The 23,670-nt window shown below is 45.1% G+C and overlaps 1 protein-coding gene and 1 long non-coding RNA gene across 5 annotated transcripts in view; one reads left to right on the top strand and one right to left on the bottom strand.

The window, feature by feature from the left end:
- Positions 1 to 23,670, top strand: part of IL1R1 (interleukin 1 receptor type 1) — an 83,499-nt gene that overhangs the window by 4,022 nt on the left and 55,807 nt on the right. The gene's annotated exons all lie outside the window — the stretch shown is intronic.
- LOC133065135 (uncharacterized) lies at positions 285 to 10,741 on the bottom strand. Its single transcript, XR_009694856.1, has 3 exons — positions 10,614 to 10,741; positions 8,707 to 8,930; positions 285 to 1,037 (listed from the first exon to the last, which is right to left on the bottom strand). It is a non-coding gene; the product is annotated as an uncharacterized LOC133065135 (long non-coding RNA).

Raw genomic sequence — 23,670 nt, 5'->3', positions numbered from 1 at the left:
TTTTTTTCTTTTCTGTTATTAACATCCCCCCAAACTAACATGCTTGTAGGGGATCCTAGGCATCTCTTCCTTATTCTTTCCTTGGAATAATTCCTGGAGGTCAAAGGGCATCAGCATATTTGAAGTTTTTGATTCTGTTACTCAATTAATCTAGGAAAGTGCTAGTCATGTACACTCTCTCTAGCACTGTATGAACACCTGTTTCTCACACTTTCACCAGCATTGGGTTTTTTACTTTTTTTTTTTAAAGTATTCTAATCTGATAACTGGAAAGGAGTCTTCTCTTGTCTTAATTTGCTTTAGGGACACTTCTTGTGAAACCTCTGGCTTCCTATTCTGCCCCTTTAGGTTCAGCTTCTTGTCTTTTTTCGGTTAGTCATCATCAAACCAATCCTTCCTCACAGTAACTTTTGCCAACCTAATTTCTGTGGTCTTTGACCTCATTTGATGTCGCTCAGCAAGCCTGCTGAGTGTGTGGGGGAGTTGAATGCTTTTGCATGACTTTTTACCTTGTCAACAACCCAGAGCAAAGTCAGTCTTTAGATTTTATCTCTTTTTTATCTATTAAATTTAGAGATAAGGACTGGCTGTCCACCCCACCACATGATTGAACTGGGGGCATAAAGGGAAGGGCTAGAGGAATGTTCTTTAAATAGAAAAAAAGTAAAAATACTGAATGGTACTATTACTGTTGTTATTAAGATGAAGTTTATATATAGCCTCACCTTATAAAGCGTCTAGTTTTCAGAGAGCTGCCTGTTGAAATTTTGACGATGTTGTCGAAACAATTCTAAACTTGAAAATATGTATGTATTTCAACATATTTCTTTGTTCTTAGATTCAGTAGTACAGGGACACGGTTTAAAGATGGATTTATTTTATTGCTTGCTTATCTGCGTTTGGGGTCACATGCCAGTCTTCTCACATCACATGGTCGCATCCACTTGCTGCTCTGATCCCCAGTCAGAACTTCTCAAAGGCAGAGGCTGGTTTTACATGTTCCTCTCTTTCCAGGACCTGGTTTGGGGTCTGACACCCTTGGGGTGGGGGGCATAAACATTTCTTGAATGAGTCAGCAGAAGTGAGCTAGAACATTTTAACCCAACTCCCCAGGGAAATCAATATTCACCCCCCACCCACCCCGAAGAGGAATGATGGAAGATTCAAAAACGGAGTTTTTTTTCCTGGAGCACATTGACTGTTTTCTTTGTTTAGTTTAGTGTGGGTTGGTTTCCGTTTCTACTGAGGACAACTTTAAAGCTCCGAATGGGTGTGAAGCAGACGAATACCCACCAGGGGTAGAACCAGGAAAAGGGAGCTGGCACCTGTAGTGAGTGCAAGTCCCCTGGACTTGCCACAAGTGTGCAAGGCTTTACAGGGGGTACCAGGTTTCACTCTGACCTCAGTGGTCGGCTGTTAAAATCAGGGTCAAGTACACGTCCAGCAACGGTTTGACACTCATAGTGGATAAGTAATAATGATGCCAAATAACCAGTAGAGCACTTCCTTGATGTGGGACCCCCAGTTCTGAGTGCCCTGTGTATGAGGGAGTCTTTATTAGTGTCTTACTTTGCAGATTCAGCAATGGAAGCACAGAGATGTGATTTGCCTGAAGTTACATCAGCAGTTAATGCACATCTGGGGTTCATGACACAGCCTCGCTCTAGAGTTCACAGGCTGCTGGACTTGAGGGATGATGAATAAAAACACACAGTTCATGTGCTTTTGAACAAATAGCACACAATTCAAAAGGCTTTAAAAAGGTTATTCAACCAAGTCTTTCCCTTTTTCTCATCAATAGGTGACTGTTACTAGTGTCTTCCACCTCTTTCTCACTGTATCTGACAGAGTTCTCTCTTTGGAGAACCAATGGGGGATTGATATGTATGTAGATGTATTAATATACATATATATACATTATACATATATACAATATATAGGTATTGATATAGCTGTTTCAGTCTCCTGTTGGTTATATATGTGTCTGCCTATATCTGTCTATCTAGGAAGAGTCTTATTTTTTTAACTTTTTATTTTATATTTGAATATAGGTGATTCACGGGCTTCCCCGGTGGCTCAGTGGTAAGGAATCCTCCTGCCAGTGCAGGAAATGTGGGTTCCTTCTCTGGTTTGGGAAGATCCCCTGGAGAAGGAAATGGCAACCCACTCCAGTATCTTTGCCTAGGAAAACCTATGGAGCTTGGTGGGGTACTGTCCATGGCGTCGCAAAAGAGTTGGACACGACGAAACAACAAATAGCCAGCTAACTATTTTGTGATAGTTTCAAGTGAACAGCTAAGGGACTCAGCCATACATATATATGTATCCATTCTCCCCCAAACTTTCCTCCCATCCAGGCTGCCACGTAACACTAAGCAAAGTTCCCTGTGCTATACAGTAGGTCCTTGTTGGTTACCCATTTTAAATACAGCAGTGTGTACACATCCATCTCAAGCTCCCTAACTATCCCTTTCCCCCAGCCAGGAAGAGTCTTATAATAAGGTATGGATTGGCTCATGCCATTATGGAGGCTTGAGGAGACCCAGGAGTTACCATCTATAAGCTGTAGACCCAGGAGGGCAGACGGTATAATTAGAAGGCCAGAGAGCCAGAGAGCAATGGTGTACACTCCTGTCCAGTCTGAAGGCTTAAGAATCAGAATTGCCAAGTGCAGGAGAAGATGGACGTCCTTGATCAAGTTTGCAGGCAGAGTTAATTCAATTAATTAAATTCCTCTGCCTCTTTGCTCTATTTAGGTCCCCAAGGGATTGGAGGAAGCCCACCCACACTGGAAAGGGGGCTCTTTGCTTTACTCAGGTCACCAATTCAGGTGCTAATCTCTTTCAGAAACACTCTCACAGATATACCAGCTATCTGGGCATCCCATGGCCCATTTCAGTTGACACAGAAAACTAACCATCACACACTAAGGACATACACTCTGTACGTGGGTGCATGCTAAGTTGCTTCAGTCATGTCTGACTCTTTTCGATCCTATGAGCCCACCAGGCTCATTTGTCTATGAGATTCTCCAGGAAAGAATACCGGAGTGGGTTGCCATGCCCTCCTCCAGGGGATCATCCTGACCCAGGTCTCCATCATTGGCAGGCGGATTCTTTACCACTGAGCCATCAGGAAAACCCACGCTTTTCTGTACTGGGTTCTAAATCTGCATCAAAAAAAGCTTCCTTTTAATCTTTTGCTGACTCAAGTTGTTTGCAGTCTTTTGTTATTACAACCAATGTTGCAATGAGCAACAAATAGCTGTGCCTGGGTCCTTTTGCAGAAGTGCTAGCAAGGGTATTTGTTGGCTGAATTCCTAGAAGTGACACTGACAGGTCAAAGACTGTGTGCCTTTGTGATTTGATGTATATTTCAAGATTTCCCACCTGTTACAACAGGTTGTAACAATTAACACCCCTGCCAGGAATGTTTGAGAGAGTATTTCCCCATATGCCTACCAAAATAGGTAGACTAGCAAACTGGTGGGTGTTTTTGTTGTTCTTTGTTTTTTTCAGCTTTGGTGATCTTAGGGGGGAAGCAGTTAACTCAGTGTTTTTAAATTTTTCATATCTTATATAACTGAGGGTTTTTAGACTTTATTTTTTTTTAAGATTTTTTTTTTTTTTTGATGTGGACCATTTTTTAAGTCTTTATTGAATTTGTTACAATGTTGCTTCTGTTTTACCTTTTGGGTTTTTAGCCACAAGGCTTATGGGATCTTAACTCCCTGGCCAGGGATCAAACCCATACACCCCGCATTGGAAGGTGAAGTCTTAACCACTAGACTGCCAGGGAAGTCCCTAGACTTTACTTTTTGAGAGCACTTTTAAGTTCACAGAAAAATTGAGGGGAAGGTAAAGAGATTTCCCATATAACCCCTTCCCCACATGTGTATAACCATCTCCATTGTCCATATGCCCCCTTCCCAGAGTGGTGCATTCCTTATAACTGGTGAACCTACCCTAACACATCATTATCACCCAAAGGCCATAGTCTGCCTTAAGATTCACTCTTGGTGTTGTATATTCTATGCGTTTAGACAAATATAGAATGGCATGTACCCATCATTATAGCATCACACAGGGCATTTCACTGTGCTTTACCTGTTCATCTCTCCTTCCAACCCCTGGCAGCCACTTAAGTTTTTACTGCCTCCATAGTTTTGGGCTTCCATGGTGGCTCAGAAGGTTAAGAACCTGCCTGCAATGCAGGAGACCCGGGTTTGATTCCTGGGTCAGAAAGATCTCCTGGAGAAGGCCATGGCAACCCACTCCAGTTTTCTTGTCTGCTGAATTTCATGGAGAGAGGAGACTGTTGAGTCAAAGCCCATGGAGTCGCAAAGAGTCAGACACGACTGAGTGACCAACACTGCTTCTATACTTTTACCTCTTCAGAAGGGAAAGGTTATGCAGCCTTTTCAGACTGACTTCTTTCACTTAGGATTTTGCATTGAAGATTTCTTCATGTCTCTTCATAGCTTGAGAGCTCATTTCTCTTCAGCACTGGATAACATTCCATCATCTAAATGGGCCACGCGTAGTTTATCCACTTACCCCCTGAAGGGTATCTTGGCTGCTAGCCAGTTTTGGCAGTTATTAATAAAGCATTGAACACCCACCTGCCGGTGTTTGTGTGGATGTGAATTTTCAGCTCCTTTGGGTAAACATCAAGGAGAGAGACTGTAGGATCCTGCAGTAAGAGTTTGTTTAGTTTTTAAGAAACTGTCAGACTGTCTTCCGAAGTGGTGGCACCGTTTTGCCTTCTCCCCAGCTGTGACTGGGAATTTCTGCTGCTTCACATCCCTGATGGGACCTGCTGCCAGTGTTGTGGATTTTGGTGGCTCTGTTGTTTAGCCGATAGGTCGTGTCTGACCCTTTTGTGACCCCATGGACTGTAGCCCACCAGGCTCCTCTGTCCATGGGATTTCCCAGGCAAGAATGCTGGAGCAGGTTGCCACTGGTCATTCTAGTGTGTGTGTAGTGGCATTGAGATTGCTTTAAAACCAGCTGTGATCACAGCAGTTGTTTTTTATGCCTTGGGGGTGTCCAGCCATGGGACACCGCAGTAGGGCAGAGCAATCGGGTTGCAGCCCTCGAGGATCACGCCGAGGGGCCGGGCAGTAGCCTGAGTCGAGGGTGTGATAAACATCGTGAAGGACACAGACGGCTGCTGAGACGGTGGCGAAGGGCCGGGTGTGGGTCACCTGCTGATGCGGAGTCCTTGTGAGCAGGGGTGAGGTCCGAGGCAGAGGGGCAGTGGGATTTGAGCCCCTTGGAGGGGAGAAGAAGCTCAGTCTGTGGGGGCTGAGTGGGTGGGAGGGAGCTTAGAGCCGGAGGCAGGGGCCAGATCACGGTGGTGCAGCCAGTGCTGGGGCCATGATGAGGAGTCTGGATTTCATTCTGAACTTGCCAGTCACAGGCTGGGGAGATGGTGCCCGTGTGTGCCCAGCCTTACCTCCCAGACCACAGGTGGCCACGTGTGTGACATTAGGGAGACCCAGTCCCCCTGTGCAAGCTCTGGGGGACGTTGTTGTATTTCCGCGAGAGTGGCAGGCTGGCACCCAGGACACGGCACTCTCTCGCCCAGCCCTGAATTCCTGGGTGTGTGACAAGCGACAGGTGCTCTGCCTGAACCTGGTGGCACAGACATTCCACAGAAGCACCCTCTACCCTCCCAGGAACAAAACTCGTGCACCAAGGGACTTGCGTGGCATCTCAACTTTTACTAAACTAACCAAGGGTTTTAAGAAAGGGTTCTTGAGTGTTCAGTCCAGGCTGAGCTTCGTGCTCAGTGCCTCTAGGGATGAGAGGAGGAGGAAGGGAAAACCCAGAGAGGAAGGTGGTGAGCAGTGGCTTCCAGTGCAGTTTCAAGACAGAATCTAGTGTCAACGTCAGGAGGAAGGCAGGAGGGGGAGGTGAAGAGGCCCAGCTGCTTCTGGCTCCAGATGAGATTGGAGGCCTTGCAGAGCACATGGGAGCTGCTTGGGGGCTTGGCTTCTCCTCCGTCCTGCTGTGGAGGAGCAGGTAAAGTGTTCCTTCTGTCTTTACAGGTGAAGAAAGACCTCTTTCCTCAAGGCCACGGGGTAGGCCAAGGATGGAGCTGGGACTGGCCCCTAACTCTGAGCTCCCTGGGTGCCCAAACAGATCAAAATTCCTCAGCCTCATCACTGGAGGAGGGCTCTCTCTCTCTGTAGCTCGCATCGTCTTTCAGTCTGGCCTCTTTGGTTCCATTGTTATGGGGCTGCTGACCCTGCAGAAGGGCTGGACCACACCCTCAAATGCCTGATGGTAGGGCTTGAAGCTCAGAGATGCTTCCATCTTGTGAAGAAACACAAGGAACTGAGGCCAGGTGTTTTTGGGTGGGCTCTCTGGGTCCTCCCTAGGGCACACTGGTCCTTTGTGGCCAGAGCAGAGTGGGAATTAGTGTATGTACATGATGTGTCTGGAATGAAGGCTTTAGGAACTGCTGATCAGGAAGATGTATTCAGGGATGCAGGTTTCCATGGAGATAGGACTACCTGGGCAGGAAGTCAGACAGCTGGGAGATCAGTTAACATCTCAGAGAGCTTTGCCTCCTGGTCCAGAGAGGGGAGGACAGGGTTTGTTCCTGAGGAGAAGGGACTTTGCAGGTGAATTCCAGGTGCTCGACCCAGACAGTGTGGCCCAAACAAACACAACACGGGGCAGAGGTTGGGATTGTCTAGTAATAAAGTGTTAAATAGTCATTCAATCGTATCTGACTCTTTACAACCCATGGACTGTAGCCTGTCAGGCTCCTCTGTCCATAGAATTCTTCAGGCAAGAATACTGGAGTGGGTTGCCATTTCCTTCTCCAGGAGATCTTTCTGACCCAGGGATAGAACTCAAGTCTCCCATATTGCAGGCAGATTCTTTACCACCTGAGCCACCAGGTAAAAGATGGTGGCAGTCAAAGCAATGTGTACAAAGGACAAGTCCGGAAACATATTTATAAAGCTGGAACTCCATCTGTACTAATTGTAATTGAATTCACTATTTTAGGATTCATAGACTTTTAGGCTTTTTCTGATATCTGTGTTCAATCTGTCTATGACAATGATATGACCAGCTTTAAAGACTAAAATTTCAGTGAGAATATTAGCAAGTTTGATGTCTGAAGGCTTCAGACATTTTCCAGAATCAAAGAACAAATGAATGGTGATACTGCTATAGAACTAGGTGATGATGTGATTATGTCTTTTGTGGAAGTTTGCCTTTTTTTTTTATCATTTGAGGGAAAATGATTGGAAATGGACAGACACACTTGTACACTATCCTCTTTTTTTTTTTTTAAAGATGCTGAGTCTCCTGACAATGGTTGAGGTTGGCAGCGTTGCTTTTCTGACTGTATCCACTCTGTTAGTTATGCCAACAACATATTCCAGTGTGGTCACAGAGCCAACACATTCCACAGCCATGAATCTGACCCCAGAGGTTGTTGTGGTTTCCCTCGTTTCATTCCTGGATTTAGTGAGAGGGCAGACTTGACCGGAAATCTGGGACAACTTTTCTCAGGCCTTTTATTACCTGGCTTTCACTCGCTGGCCCTTTGATCTCTTTGCTGATTTTTCATCATCCTGTCCTGGAGGGGCCAACAGAGCCTCCAGCTCCTGAATGAACCAGGATCAGCCATCATCCTGCTCCTCCTGGCAACATCTGGGTGCTTTACAGACATCTCCTGTGCTCTGTACACATGCTTTACCATTTTCAATGTGTCCAAAGGGAGACGGGGCTCCGAGCTGGCAGGGACAGGCAGCTGCCACCTCCCAACGATGGTGGATGAAAGGCAGAGTCATCACTTGGGCTCCCAGGTGAGCCTCATGCTTCACTGTGCTGACGTGATAATGAGACTCCAAGAGGCAAAATGCCAGTCAGCAAATGGCTCTTTTTGCGAAGTATTTGAACTCCTATTTGTAGAAGTGCTGAAGCTTTCAGAATTTGTTCACATGAGAGATATAATTAAGGCTCCTGTCTACCATTTCTGGTGAGAATTTATCATCCAAGTTGGCACATGTTATCTGTAAACTAGTTTTTTAAAAAGGCATTATGTGCAGGGTTATTTTCTAGCCTCTGAAATGACCTGTTGATAATTTTTAAGCTGAAATCAATACAACACATGCAATAAAGTAAAAATTCAACTATAGTAGGAACTCAATAGATATTTCTCTGGAAGGTTTAAACATCCCCTGCCTGAAATAGGTGAGAGAAACCTGGTTTCACAGATTGTACCCTCTCTCTGTTAATGAATAATCTGTACACCAATAAGATAATAGGGGACAAATGTTAATGAGTATGTGGAGAAAAGGGAACATCTGTACACTGTTGGTTGGAAGGTAAATGGGTGCAGCCACTTTGGAAAACAGTATGGAGGTTCCTCCAAAAGTTAAAAAGTTAAAAATGGAATATGATCCAGCAGTTCCACTTCTGGGTACACATCCAAAGGAATTGAAATTGGTGTCTCAAAGAGATACCTATATTCCCATGTTCATTGCCGTATTATTCATAATAGCCACGATATGGAAACTAAGTGTTGTCAGTAGATGAATGGATAAAGAAGGTGTGGTATATACTGGACATACAATATGTGAGAAAGGAAATCCTGTCTTTTGTAAGAACATAGCTTGAGGACATTAAGCTAAATGAGATAAGCCAGACAGAAAGACAAATACTGTGTGGTATCACTTACATGTGGAATCCAAAAACGCTGAACTCAGAGAAACGGAGTAGAACGGTACTGCGGAGGGCTGGGCAGTAAGGGAGTTGCGGAGGTGTTGGTCAAAAGGTACAGACGTCCAGTTATAGCATGAGTAAGTCTGGGGAATGTCCCTGGTGGCCCAGTGGTGAAGATTTTGCCTTCCAATGCAGGAGCTCTGGGTTTGACTCCAGTTGGGAAGCTAAGATCCCACATGACTTGGGGCCAAAATACCAAAACATGAAACAGAAGTAACATTGTAACAAATTCAGTAAAGACTCTTAAAAAGTGCTCTCCATCAAAAAAAAAAAAAAAAAATCTTTAAAAAAGAAACACATTTGGGGATCCAATATGCAGCATTGGAAAAGACCCTGATGCTGGGAAAGATGGCAGGCAGGAGGAGGAGATGAGCAAACTCTGGAAAACAGTGAAGGACGTGGAAACATGGCATGCTGCAGTCCGTGGGGTCTCAGAGAGTCAGAAATGACTTGGCCACTGACCAACAGCAAATGGACAGCATGGTGATTGTAGCTAATGTATTGTGTACTTAAAAATTGCTAAGAGAGGAAACTTTGAAGGTTCCCACTGCAAAAAAAGAAGTGGTAATTATGTGATGAGGTGGAGGTATTAGCTGACAGTATGGTGGTCATATATGTCAGTATTAAAATGTATCAACACATTGTACAGTCTTAAACTTATACAATGTTATATGTAAATTGTATTTTGATTAAGCTGGAAAACAAGCAACATAATAAACTGTAAAATTATGTACAAAAAATTACAGCATTTCTTTCCTGGAGAGAAAATATATGATTCTTGTCAGAGGTGATGGAATGGGTATCTATTTGACTTGTTGATTTAAAAAAATTATGTGATACTTGCCATGACAACCTCTTTTGAAAACATTTCCCTCAAGGTTTAAGCACTTCTCTAGATGAACACAGTGGGTTACTGAGCTGACTCATAGGGAGGAGAGGTTACATTTTTGCTATTGTAATTATGTGGGAAATCGCACCCCACACCACTCACCAGGCTTACATATTTCTCATCAACCTCAAATTCTGAGATTTACTTAACTGCGAGATCAGAGTTCTAAGATTTTTTCCCCCCAGTTATACTACTGAAGAAATTTAGGTAATGGGGACATGGTGGATAGAAACCAGGTTCATAGGAAAGTGAAAAATGCTGGGGTGTGGTGGAGGAGGGGTGATGGAGACAGACACTTCCTTTAGTCTGGAACTGATGTCTGGATCATAAACTGTTGTTCTAGGGAAGTTTCTGGGTGTGAATAAGCCCCCGGAGCGGGACTCTCTTCCTCTGCGTGGCCCCTGTCTGCCCAGTCAGTGTAGAAAATGGTGTGACTGCATTAGGGGACCCACTCAGCTACATATAGACAGAACAAACATCACCCTCTATGATATAGGTCAGTGTTTGTCCCTCGTGATTGCCTTTTGGAATCTCCTGGAAGGCTTAAGAACTATCGATGCCTAAGCCCCACTCCAAGAGGTTCTGATGGAATAACACTGAGACACAGCCTGGGAAGAGTGATTTAAAAAAAATAAAAAAAACTCTCTGGGGGTAGCTGTTCTAATGCAGGCTGAGAACCACTGACCCGGGAAATAGACAGCTGTAATTTCTGTAAATTGCCCGAGTCAACAAGAAGCTGGCTAGCACAAGAGTTGTCCTGAGTGATTGCTAAATCTCTCTGCTGGGGGAATTTAGTTCCATTTCCCAGAAAGCTTATCCCTGGGCATGATCACGGGCTCTCTGTCCTGTCCATGTGGTTTGAATTTTCTAAGGGACTGTGGGTATCGGCAGTGTGAATGGACTGCTTTCATTCATCAGTCAAAATGTAAACGTCTGCTCTGCTCCAGCGATGGCCAGGCAGGGGAAGCGCTTACCTTTAAGCATGATGGGCTGCAGGGAGAGAAGAGCTCAGGCACACAGAATCTGGGGTGCTGGTGCTCCACGGGAGGCCGAGGTGAAGCCAAGGGCTCAGAGGAGGTGGAGATGGTCACCCTGGCTTCCCCTGGTTGGAGGGGTGGGAACTACCCTAGAATGCCCTCTGAAAGGGGCATACCGTATAGGTGATGGGCCTGGGAGGAGGAGGAAGGGGAGGAGAAAAAGGAGGAGGAGGAGGAGGGAGTCTTGAGCTGGAGGAGGAAGAAGGATGACATTCTGGGTAGAAGGAATGAGGGAGAAATGGGAAAACTGGCAAGGAGACTGGTATGCGATTTGACCTCAGCCTGGAAGCATCCAGTCAACAGGGGACTTTGTCAGAAAGACGGAGTCGAGGGAGGCATGGCAGGTCTGGAACAAGAGCAAGGGTTCTGGGCTTTATCCAGAGGAGTGGGGTGCCCTGCGGGGGTGGGGTTTGACTGCCAAGACCGAAGCAACAGGCAAGTCGGGGCTTGCCTAGCATTATTTATCCAGCTAATCTGGATGTTCTAGAAGAGAAGTCTGTCTCGGTATAAACATCTCATTTGACAAAGTGAGGAAAAAGCCTGTTTAGGTCCCGCACGTCTGTTCTGCAGCCACAAGGTGGGTGGGTTTTGCATCAGGGTGGGTCAGACTTCTTGTCACTACCTTGTCCATCTCTCCTTCTCTCTACTTTTTTCTTCCCCCGTCCTCCTCCTGAGGGAGAAATTGAAGAGCTTCCCACACATGTAATCTTGTCTCAAATAGTAACAGTGAAACTCTGAAAATAAAAAGATTCTCTGGTAATTAAGAGGTTTGATGGTTTGCACAGTATTTATTTCATTTTTGGTCATGTTGACTCTTACGTAAATATGGTAACTGCTTGTTTAAAATTTCTTTTCATAATACAATAATCACATTGAAAGGTCAGTCAGGTTTTCACACAAATGGTCAACATGCTTCTGCCAGTGATGGTTCTGGATTAAATTTATTGCCTGTAAAAGTTCATCAATGTATTTTGAGAAGTTTTTTCATAAGAAAGTGTTGCTAGTGATTCTGTCTAAAAGGGGAGGAAAGAGAGGGAGTGATTTCCCTATAATTTAGATAACTTTGTCTAAGTCTGATTTTAAATTATCTCATAGGTAGAACAGATTGATCGTTACCAGAGGCAGGGGCTGGGGAGGAGAAAAATGGGTGAAGGGGTCAAAAAGTACAGAGTTCCAGTTATAAAATAAACAAGTTCTGAGATGTCACATACAGCATAATGACCATAGTTAAGAATATTGCATATTTGAAAATTGCTAAGAGATTAGATCTTATCACAGGAAAAGAAATTTGTAGCTGTGGGTAGCAATGGTTATTCACTAGACTTGTGATCATTTTGTAATATATACAAATATTCAGTCATTTTGTTGTAGACCTGAAACTAACATATGATGTCAATCATATTTCAATTTAAGAATATTTATTTGCATTATATTCGAGACATTGGAGAATTCCTCCCTCCCCCCCCCAACCCCCACACACAATCATCCTGAAAACTCTTGGGTCCACTTTTTCTCTTAGCAGAAGAAAGGGGTAAAATCACATTAGCTGACTTTCTATGCTTGTTCCTACTGTTTTCTCTATTATAAGGCTGACATTTTTCTAGATAAATTTGCATATCTATAGTTGATCAGTTTTGCTTCTTACTGTTCTCATGTATAATCCATATACATATATGTATATAGTATAATTCATAATCCTATGGCAATAGGTGTTTGACCTAGTTTGAAAGAATCTGATCATAAAGGAGGGAGGAAAAAAATTACTTTTTAAAGGTAAGGCTTATTTGCATATGAATCATAGCTATGTAACAAAGTCAGGAGGTAAAATATTGAAAGGTCTTAGTTTTAAATATTTGGGCAATGTTTTCCATATCTCCCTGTTTTCTCATCAAACCACATGTCCAGTTGGGGACTGGAAAGGCATCTTTACTCTATGCTTGAAATCATAACACCTGTCCCACTTGTCTTTTGGGACCAAAAATAACTGCACAAAGCACCTACTGTGTGCCAACTGCAGCAGTAAGCACTTTACTTCATGTCCACCATCCTGGCCAGATGGGCGCTGTTATCCCCCCATGACTGATGGGAAACAGGCTGACGTAGCCCTGCTGGAGAGAGGAGAGCTGGAGGCACCTTGAGCCTCCCCTGTGTATGACTTCACACTGCTCATGGCATCCACACCACGCACATTTGTGGCTTCGTTCTCCTGTTGACATGGCAACAAGATGCTTGCACATGTTACTGTTGGTTACCTCCGACATCTCAGATCTTTAAACAGTTGTCCCTGTCTTACTTCAGTCACTTCCACACTTACAGAGCCGTCTTCCAGTCTCCATCCTGATATTCTTCTCATGTATTCCCTGCTTCTTTATTTCTCTAGGTGAATCTTGCTGTGTTCCACAAAGGACTTGAAGCAGCTTGTTGCTTGTTGAAATGTTTGTCCAAGTCTGTATGGCCCCTTGGGGATGTGTGATGTGGGTTTCTCAGAAACACCGCTGTGTGCTGGGGCAGGTGGGCACAGCTGAGCAGAAAACACCCTGAGCACTTGAGTTTCCAGAGTTACTCTCATTTATTAAGACCTTGAAAAGGCGCTAAAACTGCTACCTCCTGGGAGTTTTTCATCACAGTCATGGTAAAGGATGTGTTTGGGAAGTATTAATATCATGAAAAGAAATACAGACACAATTCTTTCAAAATTGCTCCCAGGAAGTATACAGCTCAGTACCAAGGAAATGTTTATAAGAAGGTAATGGTAAAAGCTGTAATTTGGTGCTGCAGTTAGATTAGAACGTTCTTTCGGTAATTCAAGCATACCTCGCTAAAACATAAGCTCTTTATGACACTTCAAAGATATGCCTTTAACCACAGAGGCCTCTCAATGACTTCATGTTGTCATGCCAAGCTGGGATATTCACTATGGAAACCAAGTTGCACTTTCTTTTTTTGTGTGGTACTTCTTTTTTTTTTTTTAAATGGGGTATAATTGCTTTACAATGTTGTGTTGGTTTCTGCCGCACAACGAAGTGAATCAGTTATATATGTATGTGCCTTCCCTCTTGGACCTCCCTCCCAGTCCTCTGGGTCATCACAGAGCACCAAGCTAAGCTCCCTGTGCAATATAGCAGCTTCCCACTGGCTATCTATTTTATACATGGTAGTGTGCACATGTCAAGGCTCCTCTCCCAGTTCATCCCCCAGCTGTGTCCATGTGTCTGTTCTCTACATCTCCATTTCTATTTCCATCCTGCAGATGGGTTCATCTGTATCATTTCTCTAGATTCCATGTATATGCATTGATATATGTCATCAAGGTTTCTTCCCAGAAGCTAGTCTGATGTAGAGAAATTTAAAACAATAACCTGGCAATAGCAAAAAAAAAAAATTTCTAATTTTCAACAGATTAAAGAATAGGCAACATAAGAGAAAAACCAATATTGCACTTCCTCTGATCTGCTGAATATTGGAAAATAAATTTCATGTAGTCAATGGATTAATGTGCTACATCACTGCGTCAGACTAACTTCTGGAAAGGAGACCCAATGACACAGTTGCACGATGTGATTGTGACTTTACCGAAGTGCCGGATGTTGAGAGACACGGGCGCACCTCGTACCAGGTGGCTCTCTTGGCCTTGGCATGGACAGAATCTGGAACATCTTAGCAGAAATTACATAACGAGAGCGGACCCAGAAACTTGGCTGTAAACCACTCTCATGGTTGTGAACCATTCATAAGCCCCCTGTGGGGGCTCCTGTGGGAACTCGGGACCCGAAGCGTAGTCCTGAGGTGGCTCCATTGGGACGCCCCTGCCCCAGGTCTCCGGGGTTTCATTTCATTCACCACCTCCTGCTTGGTTGGCCTTGTCCGCCTGCATCTCTGTCCGCAGGATTTAACGTGAAGACATTTTAGCATGGAGATTTGGACGTGTGTGTTGTGTGAGTGTGTATGTTGTGTGTGTGTGGGGGGAGGGGTTGTGTTTGCTGTATGTTTGTGTATGTTGTATGAGTGTGTGACTGTTGTGTGTGTATTGTATGTTGTGACTATTTTGTGTATGTTGTGTAAGTGTGTGTTTTATGTGTATGTGGTATGTTGCGTGGCTGTTTTCTGTATGTTCTGTCTGAGGGTGTATTGTTTGTCTGTTGTGTTGTATATTTTGTGTGTGTTGTCCTTGTGGATATTGTGGGTATGTAGGTATTTGTTGCATGATGTTTGGTGTGTGTGTGTGTGTGTGTGTGTTGTGTATATTGTGTGAGTATGTATTTGTTGCATGATGTTTGGTGTATGTTATGAGTGTGTGTGTGTTCTGTGTGTAATTGCATGTTGTGTGACTGTGTGCCGTGTGACTGCTCTGTATGTTGTGCACGTGTGTATATTTTCTGTGGCTCGTGGGGCCTTTGCGAGTGTTTTCCGTGTTGTGCGTGTGAGCGTGCTGTGTGCACGCCCTGAGCCCGGCGCCCCTTCCCTGAGCGCTAGGCGCACAGCTGTGAGGTGGGGAAAAGCCCAGCTCCCCGCTGAGCCATCAGCCGCTGAGGACGTGACCTGCGCTGTGCTGCCCTTTCTGTCCTCGGCGTTCTTCCCAGGGAGGCAGCGCTGCGGTGAGCCCGTGCAGGGGCGCAGGGGGGTGAGCGCTGCGGAGCTGGACAGGCTTCGCTCTCAGGCCCAGACTCCTCGAGGCAGACCCTCGTTCCAGCTTCACACCTCCCAGTCTGTGTGAGCCCCTTCCTTGGCACGCTCACAGTTTACCGTCTGTCCACACCCTGCAGGATGTGGGCTCCACAGTGGGGGGTTTTCTGATTTGTTCTCGGATCCACCCTAGATCCCTAGCACACTGCCCGGCAGGTGGCATGAGCCCCAGGAACATTTACTGAATGAGTACGGGTCAGGATCGATAAGTTCCAGCATGTGAGTCCAGGTCAAGGTTTTCAGTCCGGTGCGGGAGGCGTTGCCATGGCTGCCACCGAGCCTATTTGTAATCTCAGTAACTCCTGGGAAATGGCCTTTCGGAGCAGCCCCCCGCAGGCTCCCTCTGGTCCTCTCAGGCGGGTGCACATCTGCAGGGGTTGTGGAGGGGGACCCCGGCTCACACACCCTGCAGGGATGTCCCATTCTTCTGGGTTCGGTGGCAGCCTGTCCTGGGGTCCTTGTGGTCTCCGGTGCCCGGGTGTCTGCCGTGGTGTGACAGGTCTCATCAGGTGTGGGGCAAGAAGCCGCTTGGTGCCAACAGCGGTGGGCCTTCCTGTTGCCCCCCAGAGGTGAGGCCCCTGGACCCCAGCCTCCTGGTCCTAGAAATGCTTGGTGGCTTCTTCCACTCTGCTGATGGGGGCTCCCTGGCTCTGTGACTGCCCCCCCACACCCAAGTGCCCAGCTAGAAGCCAGGCCTCACTCTGAGCCCACCTCTCTGGGGGAACATCCGTCTCCCAGACCGCCAGCCCAGTGACCACAGGTTTGCAGCCCCACTTCCAGACTTAACCGTCAGGGCTGGGCTCTCGCTTCCCCCCCTTCCTCTTTCTGCAGGCTCTTCCCACAACCACTGGCTGTGTCCACCCCACCCTCGTCCAGCCCTGCTCACTCTCTGGTGTGTGGGTCCCACTCTTCTTCCCTGATTCTTGAGAAGTAAAGACCAGTTTGAAGAGTTGCAAATAATTCCTTTTTGCCTCTTGACAAAGTCTGGAGTCTTTCCCACCACATTTGAAGATACATCTTGCAATAGATGATGTCATAGTTACTTGTCAGCATTTTTTTTTCCCCTCTCCTATTGCACATATCACAATTAGGGACATTTTAGCCTAGGCTATAGCCTGGCCATGGCCTTAAACTCTACTGTGGAGTTCAAAGACAAGCAATACCTTCTTTGTTCCAGCCTTTGTCTTCCTTTCCTTAAGGTAATGGGTGCCTCTCATTCAAACGTAGGAAGCTGCCAGGCCACCAGAAACAATGAAAGAGTGACCTAGAAAGAATATAGTTGTTTAATACAACCCTACCTCAGGTATAGCCCCACTTTTGAGGCAGGGGAAGGTTAGCTGAGGATGCAGAGGAACACGGCAGAGTGGCCATCCTCATAGCTTTGGAGGATGATGACTGGGAGCATCCCCTGGAGGCTCTTTCTTAGCTACTCCCCAACTATCTGGAAGGATCAGTGCATGTTTTTTAGCAGGTGCTGTCTTCTGTCTGCCAAACAACTTGGTAGGAAAACCATACTAGAGCATTTTCTCTTACAACTTCCTGTATCATATCTTCATGAAGGATAATTTTTTTTTTAATGTGGACCATTTAAAAAATCTTTTAAAAATTATTTTTATCTTTTTTTAAACACTAAGAGCATTTTGTATTAGGATATAGCCAATTAACAATATTGTGATAGTTCCAGGTGAGCAGTGAAGGGACTCAGCCATACATATACATGTATTTGTTCTCCCCCAAACCCTCCTCCCATCCAGGCTGGAGCATAACATTGATCAGAGTTCCATGCGCTGTACAATAGGTTTTTGTTGGTTATCCATTTTAAATATAGCAGTGTGTACATGACCTTCCTAAAGTCCTTAACTATCCCTTCTCCCTGGCAACCATGAGTTCATTTTCTATCTGTGAGTCTCTTTATTTTGTAAGTAAGTTCATTTATATCATTTCTTTTTAGATTCCACATATAAGTGATGTCATATATTTCTCCTTCTCTGGCTTACTTCACTCAGGATGACTCTCTCTAGCTCCATCCATGTGGATGCAAATGGCTTTACTTCATTTCTTTAAATGGCTGAGTAATATTCCATTGTATACATGTACCATGATGTGGACCATTTTTAAAAAGTGCCTCTGTTTTATGTTTTGGCTTTTTGGCCTCGGGGCATGTGGGATCTTAGCATCCCAACCAGGGATCTTTGCCTGCATTGGAAGGCAAAGTCTCAACGCTTCGACCACCAGGGAGGTCCCCACTGAAGAGTAATTCTTAGGTGGGGTTTTGTCTGGCACAAACAGTGTCTCCATCCTCCTTGGTCACAGGGCTTGGTAACCTTATTTTTGTTTCTTGGAGCGAGGACTTCCCCAGGAAGTATAGGGAAGGATTTCTGATGTGTGTTGAGAGCAGTCACCAAGATGGGCTCAGAATTAAGTCACATTTCGCAGCCAGAGTGTGCACTGGTATACCGGTGAGGGGCGGGAGTCAGGAAGATGTTTACAAAGGAGAACTAAATATGAAGTGCTTCCAGCCCCACTGTGGAACTTATTGCTCAGCCAAGTCAGCCAGTGTGGTTGTGTCAAGCCCTTCTTGTGGTCTTGACTGTAAAATATCAAGGCAGAGTTCACACGCATAAAAACAAGTTCTAAAAAGAATGCTCACTTTCTCTGTGCTTTAAAAGGAAAGCTGAGCAAAGCTGAGAGGGTCTCCTGGGGGCCCGGCCATGAAAAAAAAAAAGAGAGAAAAACCTGTGATGCTTGAGATGCTCTAAGACTTGGCATTTGAAGTAGTTCTGCTGGAAGATTTATTACTGGATAAGTCACAAATTTTGAATGAGAAGTGGAATCAAGTCAAGGGTTGAACAAGCAGACAAGGACAAGCCAAAGAAAACAGTGCTTTCTTCTCCAACTAGTAGGTTTTTTCTAAGGGACGAGTTAAGAGCTTTATGGCCATTTTTAAAATTGAAGTATAGTTAATTTACCACATGTGAGTTTCTGCTGGACAGCACAGTGATTCAGTGGTACGTGTTGTTGTTCAGTCGCTAAGTCCTGACTAACTCTTTGCAACCCCATGGACTGCAGCACACCAGGCTTCCCTGGCCCTCAGCATCTCCAGGTGTCTGCCCAAGTTCATGTCTGTTGAGTAGGCGATGCCACGTTAGAAGAAAAAAGAAAAAGATCCTGCAGGATGCAATGAATTTCTGCTGCGCTGCGACAAAGACCCAACACGGCCACATAACAGCAAAAACAACCCCCCCCCCCCAAAAGCCCTTATAAAAAAAATCCAGATTCCCAGGCAGTCCCTGTAGAGTCTGCTCAGGAGACAGGACTATGGGAGGTCCAGGAGACTCTGGCGTGCAGCCAGGCAGGGGGCCCTCTGGGTCTACGCTGGGTTTGAAGGCGCTGCCTTCAGTAAACAGCGTCAACAGTGTCAGTTCTCTTCTCAGCCCACTTGTGAGCCCAGGAGGCAAAGCCAGGGTTGGGAGAGCTGGTCTGAGCTCCTGCACACACCCTTCCTCTGGGCCTTTGCCTGCAGCAGCCCTGGAGGTGGCTGACTGCTGATTCAAACATCAAGTTTCTGTCCTCTTCTCACTTCCCCACTGGGTCAAGGCCGAGAAACACTGTGCTCCATCCTGTGAGTCCATTGGCCGAGTCAGGTCTCCATCTGCCTTCAGAAGGATCGAGTGTAGGCAAGTGTTAGTCGCTCAGTCATGTCTGACTCTTTGCAACCCCGTCGACTGTAGTGTCCATGGAATCCTCTAGGCAATAATACTGAAGTGCCATTTCCTTCCCTAGGGGGTCTTCCCAACCCAGGGATGGAACCCAGTTCTCTCACATTGCAGGCAGATCCTTTACCCTCTGAGACACCAGGGAAGCCCTCCCAGTATAGGAAAGTTGTTCTCAAACTCAAGGCCTGTGTGTTCATGAACAGTGCGTGGTGAGATGAAACCAAGACAGCTGACGATTCCTCTCCAGGGCTGTGACAGAGAGTTGGGTAAGAAGTAAAAGTGTTTTCCAACAAGGACCCACTGCACAGCACAGGAACCTGCCCGTGTCATGTGGCAGCCTGGCTGGGAGGGGAATTTGGGGGAGAACGGATGCATGTGTATGTGTGGCTGAGTCCCTTTGCTGTCCACCTGAAACCATCACAATATTGTTAATCGCCTATACTCAATACGAAATAAAAAGTTACATAAAAAGATGTTAGTCGCTCAGTCATGACTTCATGACTCCATGGACTGTAGCCAGCCAGGCTCCTCTGTCCATGGGATTCTCCAGGCAAGAATACTGGAGCGGGCTGCCATTCCCTTCTCTAGGGGATCTTCCCAACCCCAGATCAAACCCGAGTCTCCCACATGGCAGGCATATTCTTTGACATCTGAGCCACCAGGAAAGCCCCTGAAAGAAGATAAAGTATTATTCAATGGAAAGGGGGAAAAAAAAAAAAAACCCTGAAATCAAGTAAAAGAACTTTCAGTGTACAGAATTCAGTGATATTCATTTTTCATGATGTACATCTACCACATATCAGGCTTTCTTCTAGATAATGATAATGTGATGGTGAATAAGACAAACCACATTCTTATCCTCCTGGGGCACACATGCTAGTAGAAACAGATGGTGAATAGACAAGATCGTGAAGGACTATGTGTGGTAAGTGAGGTGCTGACACACACTCTGGAGCGCCAGGAGAGACTTCAGTAGAGTGGGAAAGTGTGTGCGTGTGCACCTGACGTCTCATAGCTTGAGATGCTTATCTGGCAATGAGGAGGGAATTTCTTTGGCAGAGGCGATTGGGAGTTTAGTTGTGTAGGAAGGACGGGAAAGAGAGATTGCAGTTGTTCAGACAGGAAATGATTCAAATTTGGCTAAAGCTTTTTAACAATGAAAAATGAAGAGAAACAGAACCACTTCAGCGTGGCAGTACTTACATTTCAGAGTTTGCGTAAGGAAGGTTGAGAAACTTCTGGTTGCCAACCACCCTTTTGTTTCCTTGAAGCCCTTCACGGTCTTGAGTACTGTTTAGATTTTGGTTCTTGAGAGGCCTTTGTGGTGTTGACTATATTTAGTGTCCTATCACCTGAGACCAAGCAATTTGTGCCTTTCATCCCTAATTACTTTAGACTGGAGTATTTGTGCAGATAATCCCTGCTTTTTTAGCTGTGGTTTTGGTTGGTGTTTTGGAACGAGAAGCTTATTGGCTGTTGTATGCACTAGTGTAGCTACCCTTTTAGTCAGAAATACTGATCCACTCATTGCCAGAAATATCCCTATTTCAAAATGAGATCACATTAGGAGTTTATGGCTCATAGAGCTTCGGTAATATTTGCTCCTCTGTGTAGCATTATTCGGAGAAGGCAATGGCAACCCACTCCAGTACTATTCAGTTAAAAATATTCTCAGGTACATCCATTATCTGTAAGCTTCTCAGTTACCCTGTGAAGTTTCTCTGTTAACAGGGCAGGAATGTTATACCCTTCCATAGATTCACAGAGCCTGAGTGGGTTGTTGTTTCATCACTAAGTCACGTCTGACTCTTTCTGACCCCATGTAGTCCTCCAGGCTCCTCTGTCCATGGGATTCTCCAGGCAAGAATACTGGAGTAAGTAGTCATTCCCTTCCCAGGGGATCTTCCCAATGCAGGGATTGAATCCGGGTCTCTGGCATTGCAGGCAGATTCTTTACCGGCTGAGCCACCAGGGAAGCATCTTTACTCCCGCCACGCAAATAGGCTTGTCTGTACCATTTTTCTAGATTCTCCATACACGTGTTAATCTGCGATGTTTGTTTTTCTCTTTCTGACTTCCTTCCTTCCCTCTGTATGACAGACTCTGAAGGGATGTTCTGTGAAAGCATCTAACTCATTGTCAGACACGTGTATGTCCGGATGTTTGTGTGTCCTTCCTGTATCGTCAGTTACTAGGTTTGGGTCAGATGAATAGTTAGGGACCCAGTGGGGAGGTAAGCTGTAAATGACACTCACGGTCTTTCGCGTCCTTTGAGAAACTCAGGCTGGGACTTGTGTGACCGAGAGAGCAGTTAAGATCACACTGGTGAGCTAGGGCACAGTTTCTTATGAGGGAGGCTCAGAGGGGCTGCTGTTTAGTGTAGTTCCGTCGCAAAGTCTGGGTAACAGGTGAAGAAGCCATTGTTGGGGTGGTTCTCGCTTCTCACCCCTTGATCTTCCCTTGATCCTTGCTTCTGGGAAGATGCTTCCTTGAACTTCATGGTGGTCTCCGTAGAGCTGCCCAAGCTTTTTTAAAATTAATTTCTGGCTCTGCTGGGTCTTCACGGCTGCACGGGCTCTTCTGTAGCTGTGGTGTGCAGGCTTCCCATTGTGGTGGCTTCTGTGTCGAGGCTCCTGGGTTCTAGAACACAGGCTTAGGAGTTGTGGCACATGGGCTTAGTTGCTGCACAGTATGTGGGATCTTCCCAGACTAGGGATTAAACCCATGTCTTCTGCATTGGCAGGTGGGTTCTTTACCACTGAGCCACCAGAGAAGCCCTGCCCTTCTGTTTTGGCAGAACAGAAGTTCTCAAACTTGTGATTTAAAGACCTCTTTTCACTCTTAAAAATTATTGCAAACTTTAAACAGATCTGTTTACATGGATTAACTATTGATATTGATCTAGAAATGAAACTAAATATTAAAATGAATTTTTATTAATCATTGAAAATAATAACTTCATTACCTGTTACCATAAGTCACATCTCCTTTATAAAAATTATTAGATTTTTAAAACAAAGTTTAAAAATAGAATTTTTTTCTGGCAGTGTTTTACGCTGTTTCCATTGCTCTGGAAATCTCACTAATATTTGGCTCAGCAGAAGACAAATTCTTGTATCTTGACCTAGTCTTTGAGATAGTATAGGTCATGTAGTTTCCTGTGATATTCAACCCTGAGTATTCATTGGAAGGACTATTCTGAAGCTGAAGCTCCAATACTTTGGCCACTGCATGTGATGAGCTGACTCACTGGAAAAAAAAAACCCTGATGCTGGGAAAGATTGAGGGCAGGAAGAGAAGGGGAGGGGGCGCGGCAGAGGATGAGAAGGTTAGATAGCATCACCGACTCAATGGACATGAATTTGAGCAAACTCCAGGAGATAGTGAAGCACAGGGAAGGCTATAGTACTGCAGTCCATGTGGTCTTAAAGAGTTGGACACGACTGGGTGACTGAACAACAATAATAAAAGCTTCTTGTGGGAAGACATGCGTAGAAAAAGAACAGGCTATCTTTGAATTAGTATCAAAGTAGTTTTGACTTTCTAGACCTCCTGGGTGGGTCTCAGGGACCTTTGAGAATCACTGTGCTTCACTGTAGCCCACCAGGCTCATCTGTCCATGGGGATTCTGCAGGCAGAAATACTGGAGTAGGTGTGGGTTCCCATTTCCTCCTCCAGGGGATCTTCCCAACCCAGGGATCGAACCCAGGTCTCTCGCATTGCAGGTGGATTATTTACCATCTGAGCCACCAGGGAAGCCCCTTGAGAACCACTAATGTAGAATATCTTTTACTCTTTAACAATCTTTTGTCAACATTTGTACAATTTCCTCTAAACATCTTCCTCTTGATGTTTGTGTTCAAGCGATTGTGATGGCTAATAAGTCTTTCTTCATTATTCTTGGGCTCGGCAAGACTGGAGACAGTGGGTTCATAGGCCTCGCCCCGTCTCTCCCCCTTCACTTTCCTGCCTACCTTCACAACCTATGGAGGTTTTCTTTTGCCTTAAGACTGGTCTCTCTGTCTCTAGAACCTGGCAATCGCCAGGCAGTTTTTCACTTGACATCATTCACAATCTACTTGTTTCCTTAAAAGTCTTGATCCTGGCTAATATTTATTATTTCTGGTTTATGTTTTATAAATATTCTCAAAGCATTTCCATCCAAAATTGAGAGAAAGTGTTCTGAGATGGGTAAGGAATTTGAGGTATGTTCATGGCTGACTGTCATATCTGTGAATGTCCAGAAACTGTAGCAGAATTCTGCTGCCAGCCAAGAATGAGTCAATGGGCCTGGATTGCAGGCAGATTCTTTACCATCTCAGCCACCAGGGAAGCCCTTCCTTAGCTGATACATTGACTAATTCTGACATCCAGGGTAGTGATATGGTTGATATGAGTGTTTTGAGACAGAGAGCAGAGAGAGTCCCCATCCTCCCCCCAAAATACATGGTTCTAACCCCTGAAGGTATTATATTTACCAGAAATATAATATTTCTGGTAATAAAATATAAAAATATTTTTATTTTATAAAAATAAATATGAGAAATAAAAAGTATAGATATGAAATAGTTATGGACAAAGCATTATATTTACAG

This window comes from Dama dama, chromosome 11 (genome assembly GCF_033118175.1).
Source record: "Dama dama isolate Ldn47 chromosome 11, ASM3311817v1, whole genome shotgun sequence".
Lineage (NCBI taxonomy): Eukaryota > Metazoa > Chordata > Mammalia > Artiodactyla > Cervidae > Dama > Dama dama.
The sequence above is the reverse complement of the archived record's forward strand: the minus strand, read 5'-3'. Positions and strand labels throughout refer to the sequence as shown.